The following is a 13,780-nucleotide window of genomic DNA, read 5'->3' on the forward strand; positions in this document are numbered from 1 at the left end:
ACTTGCTGGGTGGGGAGGCAGCAGGAACCAGAGAACACCAGTTGCCACAGGAGCAGCATCTAAACAGGTTTTACTGAGAGCCAGCTCTGTGCAGCACTTTCTCACCTTCCCCCTGCTCCTCTCAGCAAGGCGTGACCACCTGACCCAGTGCCCTCGCTTTACAGCCCGGAAGACTGAGGACCACAGAGGGTAGGTGGCTTAGTCAAGGTCATCTAGGGGGATAGTACCTAAGTCTGGTCTCCCACCTCTGCCTACCTGCAGGACAGTGCTCAGGACTGCCATGGCGACATGCTCAGGACTTGATCAGGCGACATGCCCTTCCTGGCGTGGTCACCATGGGACAATGCATGCACATCTTTCCGTAGACCATCTCCTCAACACCACCACCCACCCTCCCCCAAACACACTCACGTGCTTGCACACAGGCATGCACGCTGAGAAAAGACAGTAGGTCCAATATGAATTATCTGAGTCCAGCCCCAGCTCCCAAAGCATGGCCCCAACAGCCGCGGCTCCATTTCCTCCCCTGCACTCGCTCACAGAAATCTGAGAGCCAGGACACAGGGAGTTGGGAATGAAAATGAACCGATGCAAAGATTTCTTTATAACTTTTCTCAATATTCTGCTGATTGCTAGCTCAGTAGCAGATGTGGTGTGCTTAATGATGCATAGACAAGAAGCAGCCCCTGATCCCTAAATGAACTTCTTATCTCTAAATATATACAGGGAAGGCTATATAAACTCAATTTAGCCCCTCTGCTCTTCCAGCTACCCTGATCGAGGAGTGGAAGGAGAGAGTGGGTGCCTGGAAGACCTGGCAGGGGCAGACAGAGGGCAGGGAAGAGAAGGTGGGGAGGCTTCTGTGGCGTCCGGCCATTGTGCTCACGGCTCCCCAGTGACTGAGCTGGCCACACAGACAGGCAGCCTACCTTCCTATTTCCCAGGGTGAGGGGGTGGTTTGAGGGGGTTCCTCCTGAGAAAACCTTCAGTGGCAGAAGCAGCAATAGCAACAAAAACCTTCACCAGCAAAACCTCTATTTAGCCATTTCCATTAAACATGCCACATCTGTATGTAGCAAGACTCAGCAAGTGCTTAGAACTCAAGTTCTCAGTAAAGGGGTTAAAAGCACATTGGCCCTAAGCGTTCCTCGCTTGGTGGCATCCACTGTGTGCAGGTGCTAGGCCAGAGTCCCAGGGAGGACCCAGGGTCCAGCAGGGACAGATGTGAGTTCCAAGTGCAGGTGTGTGCCAGAGGCAGACACACTGGGCTGCAGGAACACAGAGGGGAGCCCTGGATCCTTCTCTCTGCACCTCCCACCCCCAGGAATGCCCAAAGGGCAGAAGAAACAGCAGGTGTGAAGGCTTAGCAGGCAGGAGAACACCAGGCCTGCTCAGGAGCTGCGGTAAGTCTGGACACGGGATGATGGGTGTAACAGAGAGCCCAGGGGCAGGGGAAGCAGGACCTCCGACACCATGTAAGGAGCCTGACCTTTATCCTGCAGGAGGTGAAGGGGATGCTCGGCCTAGTTCTAGGTCGCTGCTGATACATAAAAGCTGCCGCCGCCATGCTGAGTGGATGGGCAGGAGGGTGGGGGTCGGGTTCAACACTCAAGTCCCAGAGTTCCCAAGAGGCCAGCCCAGGGCCTGGCCAAGTCACTTCAAATAGCTGTTTAGCCCAGATGGCCTGTTAATCTTGAAGGAAACCCAAAGAAGCACAGAGACACAGTTGAAATGGGAGTAAGAGCACCCAATGCCCATCCACAGCCAAAGGAAAGCTTATGCATATGCAACATGGGCCCACTCTGTAGGCTTTTCCATTAGCCGCGTGGAGACGCCGTGACCAGGTTGGGGGAATCTATATTTCACCTTACGTTGCACACAGCTGGGCTCAGACTGGCACCAGTGTCAATATGCAAACGAGGCAGTATCTGTATTCATCAGGGCTCTGAGAAGCCAGGATCCTTCTCTTCCAGAGCAGCAAACAAAGAAAGGTGGGTGGGGCATGCCAGAGGGGGCGTGGCTGGTAGGCAAAGACCAGGCAGGAAAGAGGCCACTGGAATGGGAGGAGAGACCAAATTATGTCACATCAGTTTTGGGGGGTGGGGAACATTCTCAAAGAGGAGACTTAGAACCCAAAGGGTTTTGGAGCCAGAAGTTCCTCCTCCGCCTAATGGTCTCATTTAATTGATGAAAAAACTGAGACCTAGAGAGGAGAAATAATTTGCTGAGAGACAAACACCTAATGGTAGTTTTTTGTTCATATGCGAATACAGCTGTGTTTAAATTTAATTTTTGTTTATATAGGTAAAGAAAGATCAAGGAGCTCCTTAGAAGGTCAGTCCTATCAAGACCATATGAGCACCGTGTGGAGAAAAAGAGAGGCCATGGTCCTTGCCTTCGACATGTAATAAGAACTCAAAGAATGGGGCACCGTGTGTTCAAGGAGGTCATGAAGTGAACGTGCCACCCGCCAGGTGTGGGCTGGGGAACTGGGTGCAGTTGGTGTTATCTCAGAGGTCCCCGGGCGGGTGGAGGAGCTCAGAGTCACACCCCACCCTGCGCTTTCCTTTCGGCTCCGCTCTGAGCCCCAGTCCTGGCTCCCCTCTCCAAACCCCCTCCCTTTGGGTTTTCTGGGAGAAATGGGCAAAACCTCACCAGTCTGTAGAGATGGATACAGTTTCTCTAGCTGGACACAGCTCCAGCGGTTCTAAGTGTGCATCTCTTAAAAAGTCAACTGAGGCCAAAAAGCTCTCCTGTGCCCATCCCCTCACAACAATTAGCAAATCATCAACACAGCACTTGTCTATACTAGACATACAACCTATAAGCTAGACACCTCTTAAGCGAACTTGTTTCCTCATCTGTGAAATACGGTTTATGAGGCCTGTTTTCTGTGAGGAGTAAAAAGGATCAGGTATGTGATGACATTTAGTGTCATACCTGGTATACCTGAAGCTAGCTGAAGTTACAGGCCTCCAGGATAATCTGCTGTGAGCTGTGAAAAGAGGCACATAAGTCAAGTGTTAACCACAAATGACACAGGAGACAGCCGTGAAGACCTTTGCTGTGCACCTAGAGGACAGGGCGTGACCTTGGTGCATGGGCTGTGTGACATTTCTTCCCAGAGCCTACAAGCCTTTTCTACTTACTGCTCAGTTCAGATGCAGGGCTGGGTTCCAGAGGGATGCAGGAACTGCAAGCCAGGCTTCCAGATAAACAAGCTTTCGTGTGTAGCACGGAGTGTCTGTCCTCCTTCCTGCCTTCACCCTTTTTAATGCCAACTCCATTTGTGATGATCACAGAAATTACTCTAAAGTCAGCCTGTGCTCCTCGGAAGGACAAACTGTTAAAGCTGAATGTAAATTTGGCATTGCTCTCCCTTGAATGCTCTTGGCATCCGTTTAAAGAAATGAGAATTAGGGCAGTTATCGCGTATTCATTTTTATAAAAACGAATTACAGACCAAGACTGGTTTCTTGAAATCCCGTAAGTTACAGGTTAATTTCCTTCACCAGCACTGGTCCAGTCCTATGCTACACTGGCTTTGGCCACACTCACAAACTTGTTTAGCCTCAGTCACTTTATTCTGCAAAACCTGCCATAGCCAGAGAGGTGGTGGACTGGAAGACTTAGGGTAACCAGCCATGAGTCTTAATCCAAGAAAAGGCTTTGACAGTGGCCCCTGAGATCTGAGAGGACTGTCCAGTTACTAATGCATCCCCATTAGCTGGGCTCCCTATGACGGTTTATTCAGCAAATGACGGTAAGGATTGACATGTCAGGCCACGTGTGGTGGTTCATGCCTATAACCCCAACACTGGGAGGCAGAGGCAGAAGGATCACTTGGTCCCAGGAGTTTGAGACCAGCTTGGGTAACAAAGAGAGACCCTGTCTCTACAAAAGAAAAAACTTAAAATTAGCTGGGCCTGTGGTGCCATGCACCGTGGTGCCAGCTACTCTGGAGGCTGAGGCAGGAGGATCACTTGAGCCCGGGAGGGCAAGGCTGCAGTGAGCCGTCATTGTGCCACTACACTCCAGCCTGGGTGCCAGAGCAAGACCCTGTCTCAAAAATAAAAAAGAATTCTCATGTCAGAGCCCCTTTCCTGCAAAGTGGGAGAGAGCACAGGCAGACACAGCTCCTGCCTCGAGCTTAGTGTTCAAGCTACGATACCCGAGAGTCCTCTCTTTAGGGTCTGTCTGCCTAAGAACAGTCAGAGGGTTTGAATCTTGGCTCCACTGCTTCCCAGCTGGTGGCCACTGACTCTCTCTGAATTCTCAGGTTCCAGGTAACAAAACCAGTCCTGCAGGGCTGTTTTGGGTACTAGATGAGAGGTGTGCATAGTACACAGTCAGGTGCCTCTCTTCTCTGTCCCATCACCCTTAAACATTCCCATCATTGCGATTGGCACCATGGGTCCTTGGACAAGTATTTCTCGGTGCCTCAGTTTCATCATCTGGAAAATGGGAACTGTAATATGTGTTTCAAAGGATTGTTGGGGGGATTCAATGAGACAGTCCATGTAAGGCATTTAGCACAATCTTTAGACCATGTGAAGTCTTAATACACACGAGCTCATATTCCGCTGGTACACGGGGAGCTCCTCAGGAAGAACTTGGTCAAGTCCCTCATTCACTGAGCTTTCCACAGACACTGACAAGCAGTTACACATCATGCACTGTGGCTACAGGCATGCATCAAGACACGGCCTCGGCCGGGCGCGGTGGCTCAAGCCTGTAATCCCAGCACTTTGGGAGGCCGAGGTGGGTGGATCACGAGGTCAGGAGATCGAGACCATCCTGGCTAACATGATGAAACTCCGTCTCTACTAAAAATACAAAAAACTAGCCGGGCGTGGTGGCGGGCGCCTGTAGTCCCAGCTACTCGGAGGCTGAGGCGGGAGAATGGCGTGAACCCGGGAGGTGGAGCTTGCAGTGAGCCGATATCGTGCCACTGCACTCCAGCCTGGGCGACAGAGCGAGACTCCGTCTCAAAAAAAAAAAAAAAAAAAAAAAAAGACACGGCCTCAGCTGTGCAAGAGCTGGTCCTACCTAGGGCAATACTGCAATATGGTAAGTGCTGAGAGATTTAGCTACAGGGTGCTTTGGGAGTGGAGATCTAACCCAGCCTGAGGGATCGGAAGACTTCTCAGAGATGATGATACCTAAGGTATATCCCATGGGATGATGAGTACAACAGGGGGTGAGCAGTGAGGTGCAGGGGCAAGAACTTCCACGCACACAGAAGAGCATGTCGTGGCAAGTGGGAGAGCGGACAGGCTTCGGCTAACTCGTTGACACACCCAGAACTCATGCCAGGCACTTAGGGCTCAGGAGGTGTTGCTGAATGAATAAACAAGCTTGCTGTACACGGCTCACATCTTCCCTTCCTACCTGCTGCTCCAGGTTCCAGGGAAGAGATGCCCGCTCCCTCTGGCGCCTAACCCAAAGCATAGCCAGGAAGAAGAGGGCAGCCCATGGAGAAGTGCATCACTGGACATGCCAGGTCAGGATGCCATGGGAAAGCACTCCAACCCCCAGAGGACTGCCCATGCCCCCGGGTGCCCAGAATCCCAGATTCTCAGTGAGAGGGACAGGCTGGGGCCCCAAGTGCTGCTGCAAGTGGACTCAAGTGGTTTAAGTTCAGAAACCAAGATGCTAGGCACAGTTGTCCAGGGGTGGGGAAGAAGCACCCTCCCCTGCCATGTGGTGTTTCTTGACGACGCAGGGGCCAGGTGTGTGAGCCTCACCTCGGGCTGCATTCCCATTACATCTTCCTAGCAAAGTTTCCAAAGCTTTGTCCTCATTTCTCCTCTTCCCACCCAGGTGCACCCCTCTTGAAATTCCCCTCCTGAGAGGTTTGTTGTTCACTGCTGTACCCTCCCCTTCATACTTCTTGAAGGCTGTCATTAGAACCACCAGACAGGCAGCGTCAGGAGAACAGGCACCTCCCCAGATGCCTGTTGGGTTGTCTTCTCCAGTCTTGCACTTGGGCTACAAGTTGCCAAACACCTTGGGATAGGGCCCTTAGGTCAAATAATGGTCAGTGCAAATGTCTCTCTTTGCCTCCACATTTTGGGGGCACTGAAAGGAATCCCTGCCTTGATTTCTTTCCAGTGGGTGGTAGAGACTGGAAGGCAGTCAACAGCATGCCAGAAACAGAATGAGGAGCAGTGCCTGGGCCAGAAGTTGGCGGTGGGCTGCAAGGTGTGGTGAGGACTAATGGGGCAAGGGGTTGACTGCATTTATCAATGAAGGTATGAAAGACTTAATTAAATAACGACTCATAAATATTCAGGTCAGCCAAGCTGAGCCCCACAATGATGGATGTCAGGGACTAAAAGGCTTTCAAGGGGAGGACTCTGCAGAGATGTGGGCCCCCAAACGTGTCAGAACGGAAAGGGTACACTGCCCACAGCTTCCGCTGGCTCATGACATATCATTCCCTCGTACCCATCCTGCAAGCCAAATGCACTTTAAGGCAAGCGGTCTGGCTCCCTAAGGAAGAGGCTTCTCCATCAGGACCTTGGAATTTGTAGTTCAGTGATCCCCTTTATCCATGGTTCCGCTTTCTGTGGTTTCAGTTACCTGCGCCCAACCAGTCTGAAAATGCTAAATGGAAAATGCCAGAAATAAACAATTTCTAAGTTGTAAATTGTGCAGCCCTCTGGGTAGTGTGAAATCTGGCGCTGTCCACTCCATCCTATTTGGGATGTAAACGTTTGTTTTATCCAGCATGAAGCTGGATCTGGAAGGAAGGGAGGTGTGAGAGCAAGCGTGCGACGGTACAAGTCTCCAATATGGGGATATGGGACCAGGTACAAGCACGAGTGACCAGGGTCTTTGTGTGTGTGCTCCTTATTCTCCTTTACTTAGCTTCTACCACCACTAAGAATCTGGACCACATCCTTAATCATGTTGAGGGCCGGGCGCGGTGGCTCACGCCTGTAATCCCAGCACTTTGGGAGGCCGAGGCGGGCGGATCACAAGGTCAGGAGATCGAGACCACGGTGAAACCCCGTTTCTACTAAAAATACAAAAAAAATTAGCCGGGCGCGGCGGCGGGCGCCTGTAGTCCCAGCTACTCAGGAGGCTGAGGCAGGAGAATGGCGTGAACCCGGGAGGCGGAGCTTGCAGTGAGCCGAGATTGCGCCACTGCACTCCAGCCTGGGCGACAGAGCGAGACTCTGTCTCAAAAAAAAAAAAAAAAAAAAATCATGTTGAGCTGCTTTGAGCCTCAAGATCTTTCTCAATAGGGCAGTAACATCTAACCTACTGCTCCCCACCCACCCCACCCAGTCACACACTAGCTTTGCTGGCTGCTTTGTTCTCTGACCTTGACATGCTCTCATACCCCATGCCCTAGTGCAAGCCCTTCGCTCCGCTTAGCAGGCTGTCTCCTCTGCTGTTTCCGGATCACAACCAAATTACCCATCAAATGGCACCTGCTCTCCCACACCCTCCCCAAAGCCACCAGGAAGCTGCATGCTCCCTCAGCACTTCTGGACCTCTTACTATACTACTGTGATACATCTGGGCATTTACATCTCTCCCAACCCCACTGAGCTCTAAAACTCCAGCACTTTCCTGTTCCTCTGCAGTTGCCAAGCTCCTTCTTCAGAAAAATGCTGCTCCCTCCCTCTGCGCCACCTTATTCTTCAGGTCAAAGCTTGTCCAGTTTGAAAGTGTGCTCCTAACCCTCCAGAAGCACTCTTATTTCCGTTCAGAGCCCCCTAGTGACTTGCAGTTCATTTGTGTTGTCAGGCATCTGTATCCCCTGTGAACTATAAGCTTTCCTAAGCACAGGGGCTTACCAGTTTTGTTCCCCATGTATAACTAGGGCCTCTCCTTCACTGTTAAATGTGCCTCAAAATGGTAACAGCTTGGGCTTTAGAACCAGACAAGTTCAACTTATTACGGGCCTCACTGCTCTGTAACTACCCCCAGGCAGCTGTCATGGCAGCCGAGTGTGACGCCCACCACTCAGAGTGTGCCAAAGTGCCTAGAACACTGTGGACACTCAGGGAACCCGTTCCCTCTCCTTGCTTGCCTTCTTCTCGCCGTAACAGCACCTGGTACATGATAGGGGATCAACGAACATCTGTTGAATGAACGAATCCTCACAGGAGGCAAAACCATGCCCATTAAACTACAAGAGTTTGGTTTTTTTCTAAGTTTCTGATAGGGGTATTCATTTAAAGCTAAAGTCGGTCATTGTTGTGAGCCTCCCTGATTAAACCCTCACCTGGCAAACCAGGGAGTCTTTCTCCACTATACAGCCTGCTTCCCTCTCCATACCCCTCCTACGTCCAGGCTCTCCCACATTTCTCCTCAGGCCTCAATCCAAGGGGTAGGTCCCCAGCTTGTGGAGACACACACAGGATTCAACAGCCATGACAATCTCCAGGGAAAATGCTTGATATAAAATTACTTACCTAGTATGACCTCATTTTTTTTTTAAAGGTTTATGGGTGAAGTTTCTTCTTTATGCTTTTCTGTATTTTTTAAGTATTACAATGAGTATGTATTATGACTATAATTAGAAAAAAATCAACATTAACAAATTCAAGATAACATCAAATTTGCCTAAAACCAATTCACCTAATAATCAATTTGCCCAGTGACATATTCACCCACAATTCACATTTTAGACATTTACCACATTCACATTTTACATACAACATAATGAAGCCCTCCCCACAAAAAAAAATCATTTTTAGATGCCAATTTTTCTTTTTTTAAAAAATAAGTATTGTTTTCATCCAATTCCTCTAAAAGTACCTCTGCCTTTATTTTTAATAAAACTTTGTCTAGTGTAATTAATGCCTTCAGATGTGATAGGTAAAGCACCTCCTCGACAGCCTCTAAGGCATCTCTGTTGAGGTTTCATTTACTCTAGTCTTGAGTACGTTTAAGGATTTTTAGCATTTCTTTTAGGAGGTCTTGTTTTAATTGGCTTAAAATGAAAAACATTTCTGAGATGCAAAACTTCTCAAGGAGAAACCATCCCAACCAATACATAAAATTACTTAAACACCCAAATTTTAGTTAAAGCTGTTAAGTGACTTGAGTGTGAACAGGTCAGTTCACCCCAAACTAGTCAGGACCCAAATCTTCCAGCACTAATAAATATAGTACACCAGTGTCATCAGAGCCCAGCTGTTCACTATCGCTCTTTGCAAATCTCTCCCCCTCCTCACCTCCAGCAGGCCAGCTTTAAGGGCATCCAAAGAGCAGAAATGTATTTTAGCTGTTCTGAAACTAGAGGCATATGCAAAATAGAGCTAATTACCCTTGCCTTCTCAACGATAATATCCAAAGAGATACTAAGGCAATGCTGTTGAATAGGAAAACACAGGGTCATATTTCAGGATTAAGTTTTAGAGTCAAACAGAACCAGGCTCAAATCCAATTTACTGTGTGACCCTGGACAAGACACTCTGCCAAAATAAACCTGTTTCCTCATCTGTAAATGGTGACGCCAATGAATATGTGTCAAATCTTATAGGTTGCTATAACAATGGCTCTACCGTTTAACACCTAGTAGATATACTCAATAAAAGGCAGCTACTGTCAGGAATTTTTCCCAGACCCACTCACTGCACTTGAACCCTTGCCAGAAGCAGACAGGCACGCTGTCTCCTCAGAAGCGCGCACTGCATTTGTCTTGGCACTAAGGGAGAGAACGTTTTTTAATGAAAAGGTCAGTCTGCCCCAAACCCACATTAATTTTGTTTTGTTTTTAAACAGGGCTTTGCTTGACTCCACTTTTTTCTCCCTACTCTGGGCCTGCCCAAATTTCCTAGCAGGAAGACAGATTTGAGAATTAGCAGGGGTGGTTTGCCAGATGTTCCTTTGCAGTCTGCCTTTGTGACTGCCCTCTGACTAATTCAAACTAGGTTTAACCTAGTACTGGAAAAAAAAAAGTCTGATTGCTTAAACATGTCCTACCTGCTTGCTAATCCACATAAAGCTCCAATAAGAAAGATCTAAAGAAAAACTTAACATTTTCCTCAGAAACTAGGGGAAGGTGTTAAATAGCTTACCCGCGGTCACCAGGCCTTGGAGGAGAGAAGGATCAGATTTGTCCTTCCTGAAGGCCAGGGCTTTTTCTTCCAACCACTGGACCAGGCTCCCTTCAGACATTAATCAAACACTGCACCACACTGGTGGTGGCTTCAGAAGCATAAGGTAGACCTCATGCAACTTGGAGTACAATTCAACTGAGAGGCCAAGGTTTGGCAATATTCAATTTGTACATCATAAAAAATTATTTAACAATATCCAAGTCCTAGATTGATTGTATAATTCAGCCAGGATGTAAAACAATGGAATTTCTCTCTCCAATTCAGCTGCATCCCCTTTTACTGCCTTGATCTTGTCTGACATCTTATTTTCTTATTTGCTCAGAAATTGTCTTTTCTTGAGGCTGGGCGCGGTGGCTCAAGCCTGTAATCCCAGCACTTTGGGAGGCCGAGACGGGCGGATCACGAGGTCAGGAGATCGAGACCATCCTGGCTGACACCGTGAAACCCCGTTTCTACTTTAAAAATACAAAAAACTAGCCGGGCGAGGTGGCGGGCGCCTGTAGTACCAGCTACTCGGGAGGCTGAGGCAGGAGAATGGCGTGAACCCGGGAGGCGGAGCTTGCAGTGAGCCGAGATCGCGCCACTGCACTCCAGCCTGGGCGGCAGAGCGAGACTCCGTCTCAAAAAAAAAAAAAAAAAAAAAAGAAATTGTCTTTTCCTTCCTCCCACTCTTATCTGGGAACCTTCAATGGGTACTTAGGCTCACTCCAACTAGATATGCAAAATTTCAAGAAACTAGCTGGTGACAGTGTTAGGCTGAAATGCGTTATTTACAAACAAAATCCACAACCAGGATGACCTAGACACAAACTTTAATGGAATCTCAAGCATTCAACCTCTTTCCAGTGTTAGATTTCCTCAATTCTAACCTGGACCAAAATTCAAATAGCCATAGATCACTTGGCTATCCCAAGTGAGGAAGAATTGTTTGTTAGAACACTTAAGCCAATGAGCGCTGAAGGGTGAATGCTCAGAGAGCATCAGGACACAGCAGTATCAGCTGCAGTATGAGGCTCTTCATTTACTTACCTTTTATACTCACAATCACCTTAAAAGGACATTGCTCATCTCTGCTGAAAAGGAATACGAGCTTCAAAAAAAAAAAGAAAAATGCCGTAACTGCATGAGCTCAACAGCTAGTAAGTGCTGAAGTTAAGACCTGAATGCAGCTCTGCCTTGAAAAGAGGCATTCTTTCCACTACACACAGAAAAGTTGTGTACTAAATGTTTTAATTCAGCTGATATGATAAAATGGCAGTCAAGATGAACTGCCTGATGGGCAACTTTGCTGAGTATTTCTAGCATGTGCCAAACCTGGCAGATGATGTATCCTATGGAATTTAATTCTTACAACCAGAAATTAGGCATCCGTACCACAATGCTAATGCCATCCCCCTTCCACTCAACAAAATGCCCACACAGACCTCTTATTTTCCATGCATCTTTATCACAATGCCAATGCCATTTCCCTTCCACTCAACAAAAGGCCTACAGAGACCACTTATTTTCCACGAGGCCCCAATCTTCTAGTTGGCCCCAACATCTGGTCATGCCTCAAACTCCCTGTATTCTCCCCCATGTTAAACCAATATGGCAGGTTTCAAGTGAAACACCACTCAAGTCAGAGCCTCAAGGTGCTTCAACTTCTAATCCTTCCTTCACGGAAGCTCCGATGCTTTGGATATTATGATCTTGAGTGGTGATCAAAATAAGATTACAAACAAGAATTTCCAAAGAACTCAGAATTAATGAAGTCATGCTAATTTATATGGTGCAGCCACTTACTAGCCATATTACTAATTAAAATACAAAAATTTAACAAAAAAAATTAACTTTCATTGGAATCTATGTTCCTTGAAGTCAGCAACCAGGAAGATTTCAGGCACAGAGACAACTCAAAAACATTTGTTGAAAAAACAAGGGACGAGAGATTAAGTTATTTTCTCTAGGCTTCAGGCCTCACCTTACTGTTCAATACTTGTTTCCCCACATCCCAGTTATACTACTCTTCTTTAAAAATTCTGTTCCTAACATGTGAAAATTCTACTTCAAACCCTTTTGAAAATGAAGATTTTCATGCTTTCCTACAGCCTGTTTGGTTAACAGCCAAATTCAAAGCTCTTCATACAAGTACTGCAAGGGGCCAGGTGCGGTGGCTCACACCTGTAATCCCAACGCTTTGGGAGGCCGAGGCAGGCAGATCACTTGAGGCCAGGAGTTCAAGACCAGCCTGGCCAACATGGAGAAACCCCATCTCAACTAAAAACACAAAAATTAGCCAAGTGTGGTGGTGCGTGCCTGTAATCCCTGCTACTTGGGAGGCTGAAGCATGAGAATCACTTGAACTCAGGAGGCAGAGGCTGTAGTGAGCCAAGATTGTGCCACTGTACTCCAGCCTGGGCGACACAGCAAGACTCTAGACAAAGTGCCACAAGGCCAAGGGGGAGCTAAGAAAATACCAGGAGTCCTTGCAGCTCACCTTTCTTCTACCCATCCTGAGTCTATCTTATAGGGATTACGACTTAAGAGTCCATGAATAGAACTCTCCTTTCAAAAGCCAACCCTGGCAAGTCTGGCAGAGGAAACCCTTCTTTGGAGGTTTCTGAGAACAAATCTGGCCTCAGAAAACATGCTCTCAACATGCTACAGTTCAGTTCACTAAACCAGAGTCCTGTAAGACATTCCATTTGACCTCTTCCCACATCAAAAGTGAGTCAGTAGAACAAATAATACAGAATAGCAAGAACACACTTTACGAGATGGGCAGAAGTAGAGAGAAATTATATGATCTTTGATGTCACTTGACAGTTTCTTCAACTACTGCAAATTACTGCTTTCATCTTCCTATCAGTGGATTTCTAGCTTAGCAATAGCTCATGCTCACCATAAACCTCACAAAAGCCTACTGAGAAAACCTGGTATCACCCTAATGTACAAGTTGCTCCACTACACCCACAAGTACTACTTCACTTGGGGGATTTATCCTGATTACGATATATCCGAGGACATGAGCTAACCTTATTCCCCTCTTCAGGTGTGCGGTTCTTACAGAATGAGTGCTGTTAGACCACCACCACTCAAATTCCAGGGAATTAGTGATGTGCTAACATACTCTGGTTATAAAACACATTCCTACATTTGACTTGGGATAAGAAAACCAGCTAGTGACTCCTGAGAAATGTTTTAAGGTCCCCTGTTAAATGAAGTAGACAAGGGTCATAACTTGCTTCTAAGAAAACTATGGGGATTAAGAAAATCACCTTGAGCCAAGCTAAAACTTCAGTTGCTGCCTAGAGATGGCAACATGAAATACAGACTCCTCTCTCAATGGAAATGGTTGAGAAGAGGCCATCACAGACAAAATGAATGAGAAGGCTCATTAGGTGCCTTCTACTTTGAGATTTTAAAATTTAAATATTTTAAATTTAAATTTTTAAAGAAGACTGGTTATTTTTAAGGAAAAAAAAAAGTTATTCAACAATTTAGGCAGATGACAAAGACCATGCTTGGAAAACTAGCTTTATGGGAATTTTCATTGTTAAGAAACCAAAGTGTTCACATTTGGGTCATTCAACATGACAAAGGCCACAATGGTATCGGTTTCCTTAAAAGAGAAGTCTACTAAAATAGTCTCATATTTAAGAAAACCTAAGTGAAAAACATGTAACCTAACACAGCTTAAAAATTACAGGAAA

At 47.1% G+C, this 13,780-nt stretch overlaps 1 long non-coding RNA gene across 1 annotated transcript; it reads left to right on the forward strand.

The window, feature by feature from the left end:
• Positions 1–1,099: 1,099 nt before the first annotated feature.
• LOC139364186 (uncharacterized) lies at positions 1,100–6,197 on the forward strand. Its single transcript, XR_011625570.1, has 4 exons — positions 1,100–1,403; positions 2,305–2,474; positions 5,404–5,503; positions 6,115–6,197. It is a non-coding gene; the product is annotated as an uncharacterized lncRNA (long non-coding RNA).
• Positions 6,198–13,780: the final 7,583 nt, after the last annotated feature.

This window comes from Macaca nemestrina, chromosome 7 (assembly GCF_043159975.1).
Source record: "Macaca nemestrina isolate mMacNem1 chromosome 7, mMacNem.hap1, whole genome shotgun sequence".
NCBI lineage: Eukaryota > Metazoa > Chordata > Mammalia > Primates > Cercopithecidae > Macaca > Macaca nemestrina.